This window comes from Gossypium arboreum, chromosome 3, assembly GCF_025698485.1.
Source record: "Gossypium arboreum isolate Shixiya-1 chromosome 3, ASM2569848v2, whole genome shotgun sequence".
In the NCBI taxonomy this organism is placed as follows: domain Eukaryota; kingdom Viridiplantae; phylum Streptophyta; class Magnoliopsida; order Malvales; family Malvaceae; genus Gossypium; species Gossypium arboreum.
Window position 1 is genome coordinate 130723621 of NC_069072.1, and position 20846 is coordinate 130744466.

General features: G+C 32.8%; 2 long non-coding RNA genes and 1 other non-coding gene across 3 annotated transcripts; all 3 read left to right on the forward strand.

Annotated features, from left to right (window-relative positions):
- Positions 1-11442: 11442 nt before the first annotated feature.
- Positions 11443-12403, forward strand: LOC128290386 (uncharacterized). The gene is made up of 4 exons (XR_008280199.1): positions 11443-11530; positions 11618-11665; positions 12166-12226; positions 12321-12403. It is a non-coding gene; the product is annotated as an uncharacterized LOC128290386 (long non-coding RNA).
- Positions 12404-17715: 5312 nt separating this feature from the next.
- On the forward strand, positions 17716-18460 carry LOC108475874 (uncharacterized). Its single transcript, XR_001870032.2, has 3 exons — positions 17716-17874; positions 17994-18085; positions 18211-18460. It is a non-coding gene; the product is annotated as an uncharacterized LOC108475874 (long non-coding RNA).
- A 2089-nt stretch (positions 18461-20549) lies between these two features.
- Positions 20550-20745, forward strand: LOC128291012 (U2 spliceosomal RNA). The gene has a single exon (XR_008280790.1). It is a non-coding gene; the product is annotated as a U2 spliceosomal RNA (small nuclear RNA).
- Positions 20746-20846: the final 101 nt, after the last annotated feature.

A 20846-nucleotide genomic window follows, 5' to 3' on the forward strand; every position in this document is an offset into this window, starting at 1 on the left:
TTGAATATATGAGAAAAGCATGTTTAATTATTTTGTAAGTTCGGCAATACTTCTTAACCTTATTCCGGCGTTGAATATGGGTGAGGGATGTTACAACGCACACCCCTAATTGTAAAACATTTGTGTTGTAGTTTTACATCCTAAATTCTGAAGGGGAGAATTTAATGGTGAGAGGTCTAGTCTTCGAAGTACAAGAGTGAGAATTCTTCACTAGGATGTGTTAAAAATAGATTCACTGGTTGTATTTAGTTGAAGATAGTAGATTCTTCTCACAGAACTAGGCTCTGCAAATATAGAGATTGGTTGAAAATAGTAGATTGGTTGAAGCCAATCACTAGATGTATTTGGCAATGTCGATGTCAACAAACATCAACCCTTATATAGATATAACGATAAACGACTCATGGTGTAACACCTTTTAGCCGAATCCAACGCCGAGACAGGTACCGGGATTTACCGGCTAAAACATAAACATACATACAGAACCGAGCCATAAAAAAATTCTTTTGAATATAAAACTGTACATACAGGTGCAACTTGTCCCTATTACAGGCTTACAAGGCCCAAAGCATGCATCGGGGGTGGTTCGGGACTAAACCGTGAACTTCAGAAAAAATTTCATAAAACAAGGTCACACGCCTGTGTGCCCTTGACACGCCCGTGTCTCCAGGCCGTGTAACTCTCTGTTTATGATGTCAGCATCAATTTAAGATCACACGGCCAAGTCACACGCACGTGTGCTAGGCTGTGTGGCGAATTTAATTTTTGCATTTAAGGTGCAGACTTCACACGGCCTGGGCACACGCCTATGTTTGAAGGTCGTGTTCTCCACACGGCTGAGACACATGACCGTGTCTCTGCTCGTATGTTTACTACCATGCATACTGACTTGTAACACTAGGGTGCAGGGGACACATGGCCGGATGACATGCCCATGTGTCTACCCGTGTGGACAACTTTGAGGCTATTTTCCAAGCCCTCTTGTCACCCTTAGCAACCCTTGCATACACTCATATGCCAATGGTGGTTATCATGACAAAAAGGGAGTACTTAGACATCCATAGCTTTAACTCATGCTTGATAAATTCATATCTAGTATATCTAATTAGGACTCCTTGACTTGTTAAGTTCATTCAATCTGTTTCTTTACTTTTATTGATATGGTGACCATGCCAATTGACATCATATATCCATCAAGTATAAATTCCACATTTTATCAACCATTTTGGCACACACCATAAGGGTAATAACATATCTCATTCATGTATCAATATTTAGGGATTTCAACCCAATAATCAATATAAGCCATATTTCATGGCCATATACAAAATGGAATAATATACCAAAATGAGCCATCACTTTGACTAACCAATATGACACATATAACAAAATATTAAGTCCCCTACACATGCCATACTTAAATGTAATAAGCCAATTATACCCCAGAAGATTTGTTGATAGTGTGACTTGAGCTCTGACGTTCACGATCCCCGAGCTAGCTTGACGATGCTAAAAGAAAAAGGAAAAGAGAGAAAGAGGTAAGCATATAGCTTAGTAAGTCATGTGCAAATAATAAACAACATAAGTCATGGAACTCATGGATTAAACATACTATCCATTCATCACCGCTATATCATATTACATATAATGAACATATTGAAAATTGATAATAAGTGTATTTGAACATCAAGCTTATCTTACTCTTTCATACCCATACCAATTTCCAAACACGAATCGAGTCCAATACTCATGAGGTTTACGTACATACCTGTACTATACATTCTTACCTAATCTTCCTCACTTCTTAATCGTAATCTTGAATGGCCTGTTAGATTACCCGAAATACTAAAGGACATTCGAAATCATCATACACCAAATAGAATGCTAAAGTCATGTCGCCGACATGGTCTTATATGGGCCTACATATCGATGCCATATCCCAGATATTGTCTTATACGAAGTCTCATGTCGGTACCGATGCCATGTCCCAGACATGGTCTTACACGGGACCTCATATCGACGCCATGTCCTAGACATGGTCTTACATGAAATCTCATATCAACGCCATATCCCAGATATGGTCTAACATGAAATCACATACTGACGCCGATGCCATATCCTAAATATGGTCTTACACGAGCATACGTGACAGTTCGGACCCTTCTTCACTAAAAATTAATTATCTCACAGTACAGAACTCGGATAATATTCCCATTGATTTCTCCTGAAAATAGACTCATTATGAATTTTAAAAATATAACTTTAAGCCTCTAATTATTTTTTCTTCAATTTTTGGTAATTTTTCAAAGTCAGAACAGGGGAACCCGAATTCATTCTGACCTTATCTCACAAAATTCATTATATCTCATAATTTACAATTCAATTTCTTACACCGTTTCTTCTATAAGAAACTAGACTCAATAAGCTTTAATTTCATATTTTATTAATCCTCTAATTCAATTTCTACAATTTTTGGTGATTTTTCAAACTTAGACTACTGCTGCTGTCCAAAATAGTCTTAGTGCAAAATGTTGATTTTCTACTTTTAATTTCAATTTCAATGTAACCTCAGAAATATGAGTGATAGTCCGAAATGTGATAAGCAACATTTTGCACTAAGACTACTTTGGACAGCAGCAGTAGTCTAAGTTTGAAAAATCACCAAAATTGTAGAAATTGAATTAGAGGATTAATAAAATATGGAATTAAAGCTTATTGAGTCTAGTTTCTTATAGAAGAAACAAAGTGTAGCAATTGAATTGTAAATTATGAGATATAATGAATTTTGTGAGACAAGGTCGAATGAATTTGGGTTCCCTGCTCGACTTTGAAAAATCACCAAAATTGAAGAAAAATAATTAGAGGCTTAAAGTTATATTTTAGAATTCATAATGAGTCTATTTTCAGGAGAAATCAATGGGAATATTATCTGAGTTCAGATCGTGAGATAATTAATTTTAGTGAAGAAGGGCCTGAACTGCTCGATGCAGGAATAGGGGTGAATTTAAAGAATAAACTGTACCTAATGGCTAAACTAAAAATTTTGAAAATTTTATGGTAAGAAGATATATGAGTCTAGTTTCAAACGGATCTTAATTTGAAGTTCCGTAGCTCGAGTTATAAATAATTTAGTGACTATGACACAGATGGACAGCTTGAATATTCATAAAAGTAAATAATAAAAATTATAGATAATGTTACTTACAAGTGTGTTATATACACTAAGGATGTGGCATGGAGAGGATGAGGAGGAAAAATATGTATGAATATTCATCTAGCATGGCTAATTTGCATGTTTTAGGCTTAGGGACTAAATTGAATAAAAGTAAAACTTTATGGGTAATTTTGTAAAAATGTCAGAAATGACCAAATTGCATGAAATGGTTTATTTTATTATTTAAATTACAAAATTGAATGAAATTATTAATTTAGTTCAAGATCGAGGGAAAACATGTTTTAGGGATTAAATTGAAAAGTGTTGAAATTATGGAAAATTCTGATATTTTATAGAATTCATGGATTGTTATCAATATGTATGAGAATAATATCTATAAATAAGGATTAAATTGCAAGAATTTTATTTTCCTGACCCTAAGGATGAAATCGTCATTAATTAAAAGTTTAGGGGCAAAATGGTAATTTTTCCTAGAGCATTAATTAAATGCATTAGAATATGAAATGGATGAAAATGATGATCAAATTTATTTATAAAGATCCAGACGACTCAAAAATGAGACTTGATCGTGGAAAATAAAAGATATCGGATTAATGAAATTATAAACACAAACAAGCAATGAGGTAAGTTTGTGTAACTTGAATTGTATTTTAAATACTTGAAATATGTGGTTATGTGATGAAAATATGATTTGAATGTTCAATTCATGATAATTGATGAAATATTGCTAATACTTGATATAAATTGAAAATAAAGCCCGATTGAATGAAAGGAAAATTCGATGGATCTCTGAAAAGGAATTGACGGTAAAAAGGATCTAGCCCGGATGGGTGATCCTATTCTGATACAGCCCTCCCGAAGAATACGTGTAAAATGGATTTAGCCAGACGGGTAATCCGAATTAGGTTCAATTTAGCTTTGACTGTAATTGGATCCAAGCTCATTAGAGTAATTGTCATTGCAGGGGATTTAGCCTGGACTGGTAATCCCACTGTAAGGATGAGGTTCGCGAGAGTGTGCTCTCTGATATGAAATGTGTAAGACCATGGTTGAAAGATACCATGGCAACATGATATGAAATGTGTAAGACCATGGTTGAAAGATACCATGGCAACCTAATATGAAATGTGTAAAACCATAGTTGACAGATACCATGGCAATGTGATATGAAATGAATAAGACCATGGTTGAAAGATACCATGGCAACGTGACATGAAAAGAATAAGACCATGGTTGAAAGATACCATGGCAACCTGATATGAAATGAATAAGACCATGGTTGAAAGATACCATGGCAACGTGACATGAAAAGAATAAGACCATGGTTGAAAGATACCATGGCAACATGACAGAAAATGAATGAGTAAGACCATAGTTGAAAGACACTATGATCATGTCAAAGATAAAAAAAACCGTGGATGGGAGACGCGATGACATCTATTGAACAATTGATATTCAGGTAATACTTATCAGATGACGAATGGTTATATGAAATGGTTGTGTGAAATGTTTACAAGAACTGGTCATATGGAAATATATGTACAAAATAGTTTTATGGAATAATTATGAAGATAAATAAACAAAATAAGTATAAGTACATGGAATATAATTATAAACTATTACCGGAATAAATATACATAAAATATATGGAAATGATGGAGCATGAAATATTGATATAATGAAATGAATGATATATGCTTATGAAGAAACAGTAAGAGCATGATATGTTTCATGACATGTACATATATGATTATCTTTGATATGTTGATACAAGGAAATTATGTAAGTTGAGACTATTATTAAACTCAAGTGCGATATGTAGAGAAAATAAGTATATCAATGTTGAATTTAGATGAAATGTGTGCAAGTATACTAACAATGATGTTGTTTGACGCTTAGACAAGTGTCAAACTATTGATTGAACGGTAACATGTTTAATTATAAGGAGCATTGATATAGTAAGTACTTAGATGAAAATAAAATTTAAGATTTTGCGAAACTTTTTTTATAATCCCGATTTAATTCCGGTTGGTTTCTAATGTATGTTTGGGGCTTCGAGGGCCCAATAGAGAGACGTTATGATTATTTCTAAAATATGAATAATAAATGACTCAGAATTATCTGAAAATGTTCAGTAAACTCCGGTCATACCTCGTACCCTATTCCGGCAATGGATACGGGTAGGAGGTGTTACAATACGTATCAACGCCAATGCCATGTCCCAGACATGGTCTTACATTGGCTCTCATATCAATGCCGATGCCATGATAACTGAATCCTAAGCATTCCTCAAGGTCACCCGGGACTTCCGAGATATAAGGCTATCACCAAACTTTCATTAAATCGTCACGAGCTAATTTCATTAGGGAAATCATACATATATCATAGAATATCAATTATTAAACGCAATAATAATGGAATTGTTGAATTACTTACAGACAACTTACCTCAGTGCAAAATGTGACTATTTGCGATTTAATCCACAACCTTGCCTTTTACTCAGACAAGGTCTATTCCTCGTTCCTCTTGATCTAAAATAACACATTTAACTCTTTTAATACACGCACTATTCAATTCAGTCCAAAAAATCACACTATGGTAAAATTATAATTTTGCCCCTAAAGTTTCACAAAATTATGAAATTGTCCTTAGGCTCGTAAAATGAAAAGTACCTATTTTTCTCTCATTATTCAGCCTAGCAGAATCATTTTCTCTCTTATTCCAACCCACATTTTTCATTTATTCACACATTTACACATAGTTTTTTACAACTTTTACAATTAGATAGTTTTTACAACTTTTACAATTAGGTCTTTTTTATCAATTTCACCAAAAACCACCTAGTAAAAATTGTTTATCACACCTCAAACCTCCATATTCTTCCATTAGACATCAAAGAACAAGCATGCCATTCATGGGTATATTTTTTAACATGAACCCTAGTTGAAATTAAGGGTAGAAATAGCTAAATTGAGCTACGAGGATTTCAAAAATATAAAGAACTTTAAAAACAGGGCTAGGATGCACTTACTTTGAGCTTGAAAGATGAAAGAAACCCTAGCTATGGTTTCTTGTGATTTTCAGCCAAGGAGGATGAAGATGGACATAATTTTTTACTATTTTTCCCTTTTAATTCTTTTAATAACCAATGGACCAAAATGCCCTTCCATTAAAACCTTGATATTTATCCATCCCATGTCCATTTTTGTCCATAACAACATATAATGGTTTAATTACTAACTAAGGACTTCAATTTCAAATCCCATCACATTTAAGCCCCATAAATTAACTAGAACACATGTTTTTCACTTATTGCAATTTAGTCCTAATAACTCAATTGGACACCTTATCAGTAAAATTTCTCGTTGATATTTTGACACAGTTATTAGATCACATAGTAGACCTTAAAAATTTATTGATAGAAATATTTCTAACTCAGATTTATGGTTTCAAAATCACTTTTTTGTTTAGGCCCTAATTCGAGATGTTACACATTATTTATCATGTAATGTGAGAGAATATCATTTACCCATTTCTTGGGTTATGAATTTCACTATTGTGAATGATGTTATATACTGCAGAAGTCGTATATCCAACACATTTGGTTCTTTATCTATTTGAACTCAGGCTTTTACTTACATTAAAGAATACGAATCATACATACATAGTTTATCATCCACTTAGGATTAATATATGTCACACTATGAACGTCACAAGTGAAAAAATTCATAAACGAATCTAGGATCTATTCTACATGAGTCTTGTCCAATGTAATATCAATCTAGTCAGCCACATCTATGTCTTTATTTTCTGGGAGTCATCCACTTTGATGATCAAGACAAAATATCTCTCCACTTGAACTTGATAGACAACCTATTAGTCTTTCAATCGGGTTGCTTAGTTTCGATTAAACTAAGGACGTGTTTAAGTTAATCTACCAGTACAAGTTGTCTTTTCATATTATGATCCGACCACATAATACCGCTTAATATTAGTTAAACATTAGATAACTAGTGAGCCAATATTTGCTTCCATTTTTCTTTGAGTGTAAAAACCATTGAGGACAAAATAAAAAGGGTATAATGTAATTAATGGATATTATTAAACTAGTTTGTTTACAAAATACAAGTATACAAAATAAATATACTACACTTAGGGAACCAAATCCAATAGGATTGTCCAGAGCGATCTAAGATATCCGCGATTAGTAAAATAAAGAAAGTAGAGCTTGATAAGGAAGGGGAGTTGAGGCTTGGATCAATGATACTAAGTTTTTCGAAAGTGAAGAGGAATTGCAAGCAGAAAGGGTTGATATTTATGGACATCAACATTGCCAGTCGAAAGAGAAGTGCTCTTGTCGATACAGGGGCATCTAATTTGTTCATATCGAAGAAAGTTATGGGTAAACTTAGTTTCTCAATTAGCAAATCAACTAAAAAGATCAAGACTGTTAATTCTAAAAAGGTCTCAACTGTGGGAGTAACACAAGAAGTTAAGCTACAGGTTGGCCAATGAAAAGGCAAGAAAGACTTTGAGGTAATTTATTTAAATAATTATGATTTCGTTCTTAGCTTGAATTTCCTTGACAAGATTAATGTTTTGTTGATTCATTAACAAAATTTAAGTTGAGTCAAGTTGAATTTTTTTTAAAGTTAAATTCTAAGAATTAAAATGACAAATTAAATCCTTGTTGACAATATGACTAATTCCAAGCTAGAGCATATAAATTTAAGCCCATATATATTTGAAAACTCTTTTAAAACAAAATAATAGAAAAAAGAAGAAAAATTTAGTATCATAAACTTTACTTTGTAAGTTAATTGTTTAAGGCTCAAATTTTTCATTTGGATTTATTATTATTATTTAACTTTTATATAATTTTTAGAAACTTATGTAATTTTTAATTTAATATTTTACTATGATTTTGTAACACCCCAAAATTTTAGTTTTTGAATTGTTAAAAAAATTATCAAAATGAATTGATCTGGTTTAGTGGTTAAGTGTTGTGAGTAGTGTGTGAAAGGTTTGGGGTTCGTACCTTTTTTCTTTTAAATTTTGTTAATTTTTGCCTAACCCAACTTTGGATATTGGATTTTTATATTATTTTTGCTCAACTGATGATAGAATGAGCCTACTGGTGTAATGGTAAGACATCAGCTTACCCTCTAGTCTAGTGTTTAAATCCTTACGTGTTTAAAAAAAATAATTTTTGCTTATCCATGAGTGTGCCTCACGTGTTGTAGTAGTTGGGTGGAATTTTAATTTTAAGGGAAAACTAATTAAGTTAGTGTACCAAATTTAGTGGGGAGGTGGTTAGTTTCATTTAATTTTTTTTGAAATTATCCCAAAATAATTTGCCAAATTTCTCCCAAAAACGGACGTTTACTTCCTCAGTCCCTCTTTTCTCTCACGTTCCAAGCTTCTTCCATTTTCCTCTATCACTTTTCCTTCTCCTTTTATCGTTCTTTTTCTCTTATTCTTCTAGTTTTTGCCTTTTGCTAGCGTTATTGCTTTTGTGTTGCTGTCATTTAGTGCGATGGTGTTCATTAGAGTTGATTGTAATTAATTAATTATTGGTGTAAGTATTATTGTTCTTTTATGTTAGGGTTTTAAATTTTCCCTTACACCCAATTGTCGTTTTAGTTTGCTATGAACCTCATTTGTTAATCGTGTGGGTTTCCTAAGTGAAGATCGCTAGGCAATTAACCTTCCAACAAGCTAAGGGTTCGTAAGGTTGTTGTTTGTTCAAGGGTAAGCATTTAAATGCCAAATTGAGGGTTCTTGTGGTTGTTTTGGGTCGAATGCCTCATTATTTTGGCTAGAATTTTAGGAAACAAGGGTTATATTCTCTTAACCGATTCTCATTTCATTTGCTAATTCGTTAGGTGAATGTCGTTTTTAGGTACTGGAATTCTTCCTATTAGATTTGCATCAAAAACTGACCAGGTGTGTAATGAAAAAATTGAAAAATTGCAAACGACACGAAGTTGAAAAGTGGATTGCCGACGTCACACATCCATGTGCCAGGCCATGTGATAGACCATGTGAACCACACAGACTGGGTTATTTGGGCCATGTGGGCCACACAAGTTAGGCCAATTAGACCGTGTAGGCCACGCAAGCGTGTGGGCCCAATTTTTGTAAAATTTAGTTATGGTTGTATTTGAAGTGTGTTTAAGATTAGCCACTTTGTAGGCTTCGATATGTGTTATGTATGATATATAGTTATAAAACCTAATATTCTGTCTCTGTTTACATGACTTCTGAAAGCATGATTTTGTAATCTGATGTGTTTAGCATGTATAGCATGTATGTATCTAATATCTAATTAGTATGGCATAAGCATTGGGATGGGATATTGAAAAAATAAAGGAAGTGTTGACAGTTTAATAATTTTCCTTATCTGGTGGTTAAGACCACATATCTATTCTTGTGGCATTACCACACTTATCTATTCCTGGCGGCCTATCTGCACTGTTTTGAAAAATGACATACGTTAACTTATAGGTGTGTGGGGCTAGATGGATGTTTATTACCCTAACTGGTGTGTAGGGATGGATGGAGATGATGTGTAACGGATAGGGGTAGGATCTAATTATCTATATGAGTATGCATCTGATTTTGTATCTAAATATGCATTCGATTTTGTACTTGAACTACAACTGCATATGTATCAGTTAAATCATATGTTTTTGATTTACTTGTTGGGTTAAGTTTCACACTGGGCTCGTCAACTCACCCTTTTGTTTAATCCTCTCAGGTAATCAGCAAACCTAGGAGCAGACGGTATGCGGGAACTCAGAATAGGATTCTTTCGATAAAATGGTTTAAATAGACTTTATGTTTAATTTGGACTTTTTAGACTTTTGAACTGTAAATTGTTTTAGACTTTACTTTCATTTTAGCATGCTTTTCCAAATTAAGTAGTATTAAATTTCGATCCGCAAAATGATTTGATGCAAACTAAACTACAATTTTCAAAACCTTATAGCTCAATAAATTCTGCTGTAAAACGTTATAATCAATTTAATGTTTTTCTTGTAATAAAATAAAGGTATTGACAAGAATTTTCCCTAAAACTGGAAAACGATTTATCAATGTGAACATTGTTTTAACCACATGATTTCAAAGTAAATTTTCGAGTTTTCAAGCAAGTTAAAGTAATTCCTCAAGATTCGACCATAACGTCTAGGTCAGGTTTGGGCGTTATAGATTTTTATAGAATTTTGAATTTTTTAATAAATAGCTTGAAATTTTGAGGATTATTTTGAAGTTTTTTTGTAATTTTGTTCTTAAGTGACCAATTTGCTCAATTTTGAAATTGATAGGGACCGAGAGGTATTTACACCAATTTTTAATTTCAGTTATTTGAGTTATTTGTGTGGAGTGTGTCTCGCATTTTTGGTCAAAGCAGAGGCGACATTGCGACGAGGAATCACACGACATCACAACGACGCGACAACGTTCGAAACAGAGGCAAAGCAGAAATGACATCATGACAAGGAGCCTAGGACGCCACGACAATGTGACAAATTCCAAACTTAAAGCAGCTACGTATTAGACTCTTAGCAAGGTTACTTTTTCTAGTTAAACTCTGATTATTTCAAAGATATTTAAATCATATTAGAACTTTAATCTTAGCTTATTTAAAGGGCCATAACAACCTTAAATTCGAGGGATAATAATACAACATTAGAGAGAAAATCAAGAGAGAGTTTTAGAAAGCTTTAAGGGAATTTTGTGTTTTACCCAAAGAGAACTTTGTATTCGGGGTTAGGTTTGTTTTGAATTTCTCCATCTTGTACTTTTCGTTTGTTTGCTCATTAGTGAAGTCTCATTTTCCTATGGTTTTTTATCCTCTTGATTGGAGGAGTTTTTCCAAGTAAATTTGTGTGTCCAATTTTCTCTATTCCTTCTTTCTTATTGTTTATACGGGTCGATCCCCAACAATTTGAGTTATTTGAGTTGTAATATTCAACTTGTGTCAATCTTGAGAAACTAAATCACTTATTCAAGTTGATTTGAAAAACCAAAAACCCCAATTTGATTAACTCAAATTCGAAATAGAATTCTTTTTTTCAAGTCGAATCAAATTTTCTCAAACCTACTTGAATGAAATTACAATTTTCGTAAGCCAAAGTAGTGTGAGCAAAACTTGATTCAACTAAGGCTCCGTTTGGAAGCTAGGAAAAAAATTTTTGGAAAATATTTTCCTGGTTTTACGGTGTTTGGCAGCTTGAAAATATTTTACACTTGGAAAATGGATTCCAAGACACGGGTAAAATGACTTGCAATTTGGGGAAAATGTCTTACCGGTTTCTTTTCAGTAAGACATTTTCCATCTCCTTCATCCAGGTAAAATTTCTCTGATTCTTCCATTCTTGAACTTCTTATATTTTTTCCCTTTTTCCTTAGTTCGTCGTGTATATATGCTCTTCTCAGGCAATACACACTGCTATTTCATCTTTCTCAGGGAAAGCTCTTTTTTAGGTAATTTCCCAAATATCCCCATATTTTTCGATTATAGGTGAAATTTTGTTATTATTGTTCGATTGATGGGGCTTTGAAGGTTATATTGTATCTCTGGGATTTTTCATTTTGTTTCATGTAATACAGATTTTCTAATTATTAATTTATTGGGTTTGCTTCTTCAAGCAAGGAAGAACCTTTCTATAGAATCCATTAATTACCCATTTGGAGAAGAGTAAGCAATGTTCCCATGATCTGTATGTAAAAGCCCTGTATAAATTAGCCTGCAACGACTTGTTTTCCTGGTTATTTTTCATATACCTTACAAAGACACAATACCAACTAAAATTTGCAAGCATATTTTAAAGTATTCTTTCAAGTTTAGGATGATGGAATCTATCCTTCACATAACATAATTTACATGGCTAAAAGTGAAATAACAAAAATATTAGATTCAGACCTTTCATATTGATAACAGCTCTATTTTCTTTTTTGTATTTATCAATTTGGCCTTATTTTAGGTTCAAAATTGAGACAGTTGAGGATGAAAAATCTGACTTGCAAAACAGACTCAGAGAAGAGGTTCTGCTACCTATCCACCTTTCGAAAAATTATTATTATTATTATCTTGACTTGTATGGAAGATTTTCATAGCAAAGTCATCTTTCTAATACAGATTGAAGGTAATACCAAACTAAGCCAGTGTGGAAAAACAAAAGAAGACATTGCAAAGGTGTCAACTATGTCTTGAAAAAGAAGCACGTTTGTAATGTGAAGCTCTTTTTTTTTTTTGCAATATATGGAGTTTAATATTTGTATTTGCTTTATAAATTAACCGTCGTGAACCTTGATTGTTGCTCTTGATTGTACTTAATAGGTAGCAATATTAAAGGAAGAGTTGCAAAGGGAGAGAGATAATAGGGCAACTTTGGAATCCGTTCTTAACTCATCTCAAGAACAACCCACAGTTCTTCCAGCTAAGATTGACGAAAAGGTATACGATGGCCTGACTCTGATTTAAGTAATCCACCTAATCTTTAACTTGCATCAAATTTTAACTTGCGACTATTATGAAGACAAAGGCAGATCTTAATGACATAGCTCTAGTAGAGGCAGATATAATTAATCTGAAAAAGAAGGTTGAAGATCTGGAGGTGCAGCTTAATCAACAGCTTGAGAAAAAATCTGCTTCCATAAATGATTCATGCAGTCAACGTCAACCAAATCATCATGCAAAAAAGTAAGCTTTCAGTTGGTTCTATCATAATGTGTAACGCCCCAACAATTGGGCCTAGAAGAGTTGGGTTTTGAGTCTGGGATTTGGATAGAAGAAATCCTAAATATTGAGAAGTTTTAAATATTACTAGTGTTTAAAAAATATATATTGATAAAATATTTATGTTATTACTAATATTTTAATTTTTATGAAAATTATTATCATTATAATTATTAGATACAAATATATTTATAAAATTATTGTTGTTAATTTAGTGTTTCAATTAAATTATTATTAGAAAATTTTACTGTATCTATTTTATGGAAATTATAATTATTATTATTATTAGGAAAATATATATATATTATTGTATTTGAAATTTTCATTGCTATGGTTATTATTATTATTATTATTATTATTATTATTATTATTATTATTATTAATGTGGTGTTTAAATTTAGTTTTAAATAAATTTAGAAGTATTTAAAGTGTGGGAAAAATCTTGGTTCGACCCAAGACTTTAGCAAAGAAATTAGTTTTTTTCTTCTTAGGGGAACTGGGCAATAAGGCTTTAATAAAAAAATAGGCTAAATTAGGCAAAAGGAAGCTTGGTCCAAAGAAGAAGGCGCTAGGAGGTTGTAGGAGTGCACGGGTTCAAGGCACGGTCTTGCGATAAGTTGCTTTTTATTTTAGAAGCCAGGTTGAGCTAAGGTAAAACTTAAGTATAGTTGCAACCGAGTTATGCTACTAAAAGGCTTGTGGCGCAGCGGCAGCAGTGCGTTAGGAGTTCCAGGTTGGCACGGGTTCGAGTCCAGGCGCATGTATGTTCTGTTTTATTTTTAAAAGAACTCAGGACGGGGATTGAAACTTCCCCCCAACAGCAAGATGCAAGGTGAGTCAGCCAAGCGGAGGACTCCTGCTGTTGTTTGCGCAAGGAGAGTTTGAATTAAATTCAAACTATGTTGTTGGCTATAAAGAAGGAGATAGGCACGAGATTTAAATTGGGATTATTCTTAGCCAATTAGCCGAAGCTGTTTCTTTTTATTTTCAATTGATTTTTATTTTGCTCATTCACTTTTCACAAAATCTTCTCCCTTATTCTTAATTTATTTATTCCTTTGATTTTCTTTCCCAATTAGCCGAATCTTAATCTCTTCTCTTTTGATAACCTTTTCTATTTTTGTAACCCTTTCTTCTTCGATTTTCTTTTTGAAAACCAAAATAAACATACCTCAGAATGAGTTTTAGAAGCTGAAACTAGATCCTTTGTTGTTAATTTTTTCTTGGTTCAAACTCCTTCTTCCTTCCATTATTTTTAAGACTATAGCCGATTGCTTCAAATCCCGAAATCCCGAAAACTTGATTCCTCTTGTATCGATTTCCTTAGCCAATTCTCTTATTTTTCTCATCATCTTTGGCCGATTCTCTCATCCTCTAAACCCCAAGTTTCTGTCGACAGTACCACAGTAAAACCCTCATATTTTATCTTTTTCTACACTATTGCAAAAAAAGCCGAAAATCCCACACTATCCTAGGGACATAGCCGAATACTGAGATCACTGAAGGCTCGACTTTTGTTATCGTTTGAGGGCTTAGAGCTGCATCAGAATCAAGTAAGAACTAAGGGGGGAACGTTGACTGAAAGAATCGATGGTAAGTCTTTCCAACTTAGTCTATCTTTCGTACTTTAGAAAAAAACCGAAATCCCTAAAGGTTAGGGAGGCTGTCGATTTGGGTTTATAGCCCTAAGGGTTGTGATAATTACTTTATTTTGATAATAGTGTGATCTAGAGGCTGTTGATCAAGGGCTTGGACAAGTGGAACAAGTGGATCTAAATCTAGTCGCTAACTTCGGCAAAGGTAAGATTGCTAGTACCTAAGGTGTTATTGGCCGAATAAGGTAAGGGATTAATATGTAGTTCGTTTCGATAGTTAGATTAACGTGGTAGTAATATAATTGTAGGCAGTTCGTGCGTGGATCTCGTCAATGAATCGTCATAAAACAGGTGTGTAAACGACACCCACTCATAGACTAGATCGGCAAAAGCCGAAAAGCCGAAAAGCTGGCATTTGTGAACTTGCGAGCGTGCGAGCACTTGCGAGGTGGTTTGGTTGTTAATATTGGTAATCGCAAGCAGTATGATTGTAGAGTGTGCAATTTCGTGCACTTCGGAATATTTGGGCTTAATGGGCCGAAAACGAGTTAGCAGGCCAATGGGCCCAATTCGATAAAAACGCTCGGTAAGTGCTTCTGTTAATGTGTTAATGGTTAGAATATGTATGTAAACCCTAAAATATTTAAATTACTAGAATACCCTTAAGTATGAAAATGACCGTTATACCCCTAGGGTTAATTTTGACTGAAATGCATGATATTCTGATTCTATTTGTTATATGCCATGACATGTATATCTGTTGCATGGGGTTGGGTTTTGTTATGGAGGAAGAACCCGTTCTGGTGGCTGTGCCACATATTCCAATATAAGCAGCTTTGCTGGGATTATAGTTAGTGCCGCAACCGGTGCTAACACTGTAAGTGTAGGGATGGCGTGGGTGATTTATTCCCCACAGGAAGTGTAGGGATGGACGGAGGGAGGTGCAGGGTTGGATGGTGTTATCATGCATTAATCATATGAGACTGTATTGAAATGGGCCCAACTGTGCTGACATGGGCAAGGCCCAATATATCTCGACTTGTATAGGGTTACGGTCCAGATTGATACTGATATGGGCTAGGCCCAGTATACTCTGTTACTGTAAGGGGCTATGGCCCAGATTAATATTGATATGGGCTAAGGCCCGATTAACATCGATTTGAATAGGGCTTAGGCCCAAGAAAACTCGAATCGATTTGGGCTCGGTTGGGATACTTTACACACGAGTTTTCCAAACTCACCCCTTTCTCTTCCATCCTTGCAGGTGAGCCCTAATTGGTGGACTTGGAGCTGGGCGGGATTCAGAGTGGCCACGAAGATTAAGTTTCTGTTTTCTTTAAAATAAGTTTCGCATTTATTATTTTGATCATATTTATTCTGGTTTAAGTTGTAATAAGGCCGCTCTTTTTATTATTTTTAATATTTTGGGTTATTAAATTGGTTAGCTCTAGGGCGCATTTTATAAAATTACTTATTTTCAAAATATCACGATTTCCGAGCAAAGCTTCCGCAACGTAAATGTTTTCAAAGGAAATAAATATTTTAAATGGACTTAAAACTTAATTTGTTGTTCGTGGACAAGTAATATGCTTTAAGTGTGGCAATGGATATGTGCATGTCTAGGATTGGATCCATGAAGAGCTTGGTACTTAAGCAGTCCAATAGACTCACCTCCTCTTTTCTGGCTTCCTACCTGGTGCACAGCTTCCATTCACTTTAATCTATAACGAAAATATTCTTTTCAAAGATTTTTAATTAAAACATGAGTTTTACAATAACGCTCCAATGAGTTTTACATCAGGAAAGGTTTTCAATGAAAATAGGGTTTTCGAAAAACACTTCAATGTGACACGTCAAATTCAGCCGTAACGTCTAGGCCGGGTTTGGGGTGTTACATAATGTCATATTTTTTTGGGTATATGTAGCAAAACATTTCTTCTTTTTGTCTCTTTAGTGATAAATACTTGTCATCCTTGTAGTGATTGGAATTGTTTAAACTTTAATGTAAAATACATCTGGAGTTGTTTGACATATTTTTTATAATTCACATCCTCATCTGGAGTTGTTTTAACTTTTTTTTAACTATATTTATGCTGCTTTTACACTTTATACAGAGAGGATAAGCCCAAGGGTACTGGAGCTTTTGTTAAAGAGTCAGGAAGCAAGGTAAACTCACATTTATTTGAGACAACATGCAGTACTGTAGTTTACTAGAAAACTAATGGAATTGATCCTGTTGTTTTACTTTGATGATTGTATTCCATTTTCTCCAAAATCCAAATATCTCTACCTATTTATTGAATTTTTGAGTGTTTTCCTTAGTTGTTGCTTATGGATGCATGAAGATTCTTGATGCACTCACCTCAAGAGAAATTGTGATTGTGAAAGTTGATGTCAAAAGTTGAAGAAAAAATTGGACAGGCTCCGAGGGATGTGATCAGTTATATGGTTGAATTTATTTTAAAAAAGAAATCGAAACCCCTCGTTTCAACTTTGTCTTAACCGATCAGTATGAGCTATAGTTTTTTGTTATGATGTGGATATTGAGTGTTGGGTTTAAATGATTGCTTGATCTTAGCTTGGACTCACACTAACTTAGACTCAACTATTAGTATTTAAGGTGAATTTTTTCTTTAATTTTTCTTTCATTTGTTTTCTTTATCGTAGTTAACCCTTGAAGAAATTATTGCTAAATAAACAAGATTGGTTTAATTCTACAGCAAAAAAATAAAAACAATCATTTTCTTAGCCTTTATTTACTTTTGTTAGGATTGAGCTCTGATTAGAGATTTTATTTTGGGTTTAATTGTTGATTCATCTTTTTTTTCTATTATTTCTTCTTCGCCTTTATTTACTTTATTAGGATTGAACTCTGATTAGAGATTTTGTTTTGGGTTTAATTGTTTATTCATCTTTTTTCTATTATTTCCTGGAAGCTCCTTTGTTAGTGAATGTTGTTTCCATGTTAGTTTATTGTACGTTTTAGAAAGATCAGAAATCAGGGAGCTTGGGTTGTGTTATTTAATCAAAAATTGAGAAGAGAGGCTAGAAAATAATAGAAGAAAAGAAGGGAATATGAGTGTGTTCATGTACAGTATTTGATAATAACTCCTTAGCTAACAGCTGAAAGTAATGGCCAATAAGAAATTAAGACTTGGCCAATATATGATTTGTGTGGTTACAAAAGGGAATTTGAGCTAACTTTAATCTCAGCAGGTTGTTATACTTGATTCTCTCTCCCTTTAGGTCCTTTTGTCAATTTCCTTCTTGTTCTAGGCTGCATTGCCTATAACCTCGGAACCGGCAGTGGTACATCTGTGCTTGAAATGGTTGCTGCTTTTGAGAAAGCTTCTGGAAAGGTTAATGCTATTTGTCAATTCCCATTCAACATCTATTTGTCAATTCCTATTCAACATTCTCTCTCAGCCTCGCTCTCACTTATGCTAATATAAAATTGTTGCTGCTAAAAATATTGCAGAAAATCCCCATTAAACTATGCCCCAGAAGGCCAGGAGATGCTACAGCTGTTTATCCTTCCACTGAAAAAGCTCAAAAAGAACTTGGTTGGAAGTATGTTTACAATCATATCTTTTTCCTAATAGATTATTCAGTTAACATGGATAATCTTTCAAAAAGAATTTCCAATTACAGTACAAGATAGGTCCTTTTAATCTTAAGAGTTTGATATATTGCAGAGCAAAATATGGTATAGCAGAGATGTGCAGAGATCAGTGGAAGTGGGCAAGCAACAATCCATGGGGATACTAGTCAAAGCCTTAGGTTGCAACTAAATACTAATTTTCTTCCCTAGTGTTTTAAAAATGTTTCATAGGGAGAATTAAGTGTACAAATACTTGTTTAATTTAAACAAAACTGATCTTTGATGATCAAAAGTTAGGATTTATCAAATGTTCAAAGATCTTATAAAATTCCTTTGTGTTATAATTATAAGTCTTTGTAAGAGTGATGTTTTTATCATTTCTGGAGTTTAAAAAACAAATGGTTTTAAATTTACCGTAAGGAGTTGACCTAAATAAGATCCCTTTCAGCTTTGATCTTCAATCCTATCTATTGGTTGTGTCAATCTTATCTTTGATCAACTATTTTTTTTTAAGGATCTCCATATTCACAAAAGTCCAACTTAAAGAAACAAGTCAAATTTGAGTTTAATTGAAACAAGCAAAGACTTGAGAGGAAGAAGTTCGAACTAAAGAGTGGAGCAGGTAAATGAACCAATGAAAGATGAAAGAGAACATGTCTAGAAATTATAAAAATTTAAGCTAATTTATTTATAAATAAATCATTGCAATATATGTAAAAATAATTTAAAATATAAATTTATTAATATATATATTTATTAATATATATAAAAACAGCTTTTCCGGAAAATATTTTCAGGAATTCCGCCAAATAGCAGAAAATATTTTACACAGTTTTATCCAAACACTAGAAAAGTAAATTATTTCCAGAAAAGTAAATCATTTTCCAGAAATCATTTTCTGGAAAACATTTTACTAGCAAACAAACGGAGCCTAAAAAAAATTGAATTCCAAGTTAATTGAATTGAGTTATTTAGTTTTTTTTAATAAACTCGAATAAGTAATTAGAGTTTCAAGTTCGATCGAGTTAAATTTTACAATTCGAATAACTCAAATAGCATATTGGTGTAATACACCTTTGATCCTTTTCAATTTTGAAAATGAGCAAATTGGTCTCTCCCAACAATAATTACAAAATAATTCAAAACAAATTTTAAAATTCAAAATATTTATAAAAATTCCAAAAATTAAAAAATTAAAAAAATCTAAAGAATATAAAAAATTAAAATAATAATTTTGAGACCTTAATAAGTAAATTAATGATTCAAGTTTATCATACTAAAGTATCTTTCCTTTCCCTCTTATTTTGCTTTGAATGAGTTTTCAAAAATATATGGTTTCAAATTTATATGTTGTAACATGGAATTTATATATTGTAATAAAATTTTAATTTGACATGTTTAATTTTTTTAATTTAACTCGAACAATTTTATTCGATTCAACTTGACTCAAATTTCATTTTACTCGATTCAATTAAAAAATTCAAATCAAGTTAGGATGATAAAATGAGGCTCGTCAGCTCGAACTTTTTAACTCGATTCAATCGAACAGTCACTCCTAATTCAAATATTGATTTTTTTTACATAATAATTTATTTAGTTCACCAACTTTATAAAAGTCATTTTAGCCTTTTGTTGAGCAGAGTCATAGGGCCAGTTCTGCATTGCTTTTCAAAAGTACTTCTGGCTCCAAAAGCACTTTTGGAAGAAAAGTCTTGAGAAACAAGTTGCTTTTAATGAAATTTTAGCTTTTCGAAGTGCTTTTCAAAAGCACTTCAAACGGAGAAATTAAAATTTTAGCTTTTCCTCTCCCAAAAGTACTTTTAGTGCTTAATTACTTTTTCATCCATTCAATAATAGAGTACTTGTCTTTTTTTTCTTGGTACTTAATTACAAATGTGTTAAAATCATTAATTAAAAATAAAAAATATTTTTAAAATACTAATTACAAATATTTAATAGTTATATTTAAATATTTAAAATATAGTTTATATACTCTAATTAAATTTTATAAATAATTAATATTTATTTCTTAAAATATTTAAAATTTATATTTTATATATTAAAATATTAACAAGAAATTATAATATATTTTTTATATTCTTACTAAAATATAATAATATTAACTAATTTAAATATTATTTAAATATATATTTGTTACTTGATAATAACATGTCTCAAATGGACATTTTATTTCTCAAAAGTACTTTTTGACAGCAATGCTGAACACTCAAATTTTAAACTAAATTTTTCAAAAGCACTTCTCAAAAGCACTTTTCAAAAGATTGTCAAACTATCCCATTATCCTATTCGTGGTGTGTTTTCTTGTTGAGCTCTTTTATAGCTGATTTGCATAAATCCCACATCAGGAAGAGTACGAAAGAACAGGCGAGAAGCAGGCTTTTAATTGGCCGATGCTTGATAAATGAAAGCATGCCACCTTTCTCGGCCTTTCGGCTAAGATCAAGTATAGTATCTGTTTTTGTCAGTTTAATATCTAATACGTGATCCATTGGATCACACGATATTAAATTTATTTTTTCAGTGGGAGAGTACATCACTGTAGCTGGCTACTGGGGTTCTCGAGCGTTATCCAGGTTTTGCACTACTGCTTGGGCCTGGCGCACCACATCTAATTTCAGTTCTAAAAGATGTATACTTATGCCCGCAAGGGATAAATTTATCGTTGTAGTTAGTTGTGGCAACGATGTTTATAAGTCAAACAACTGATCG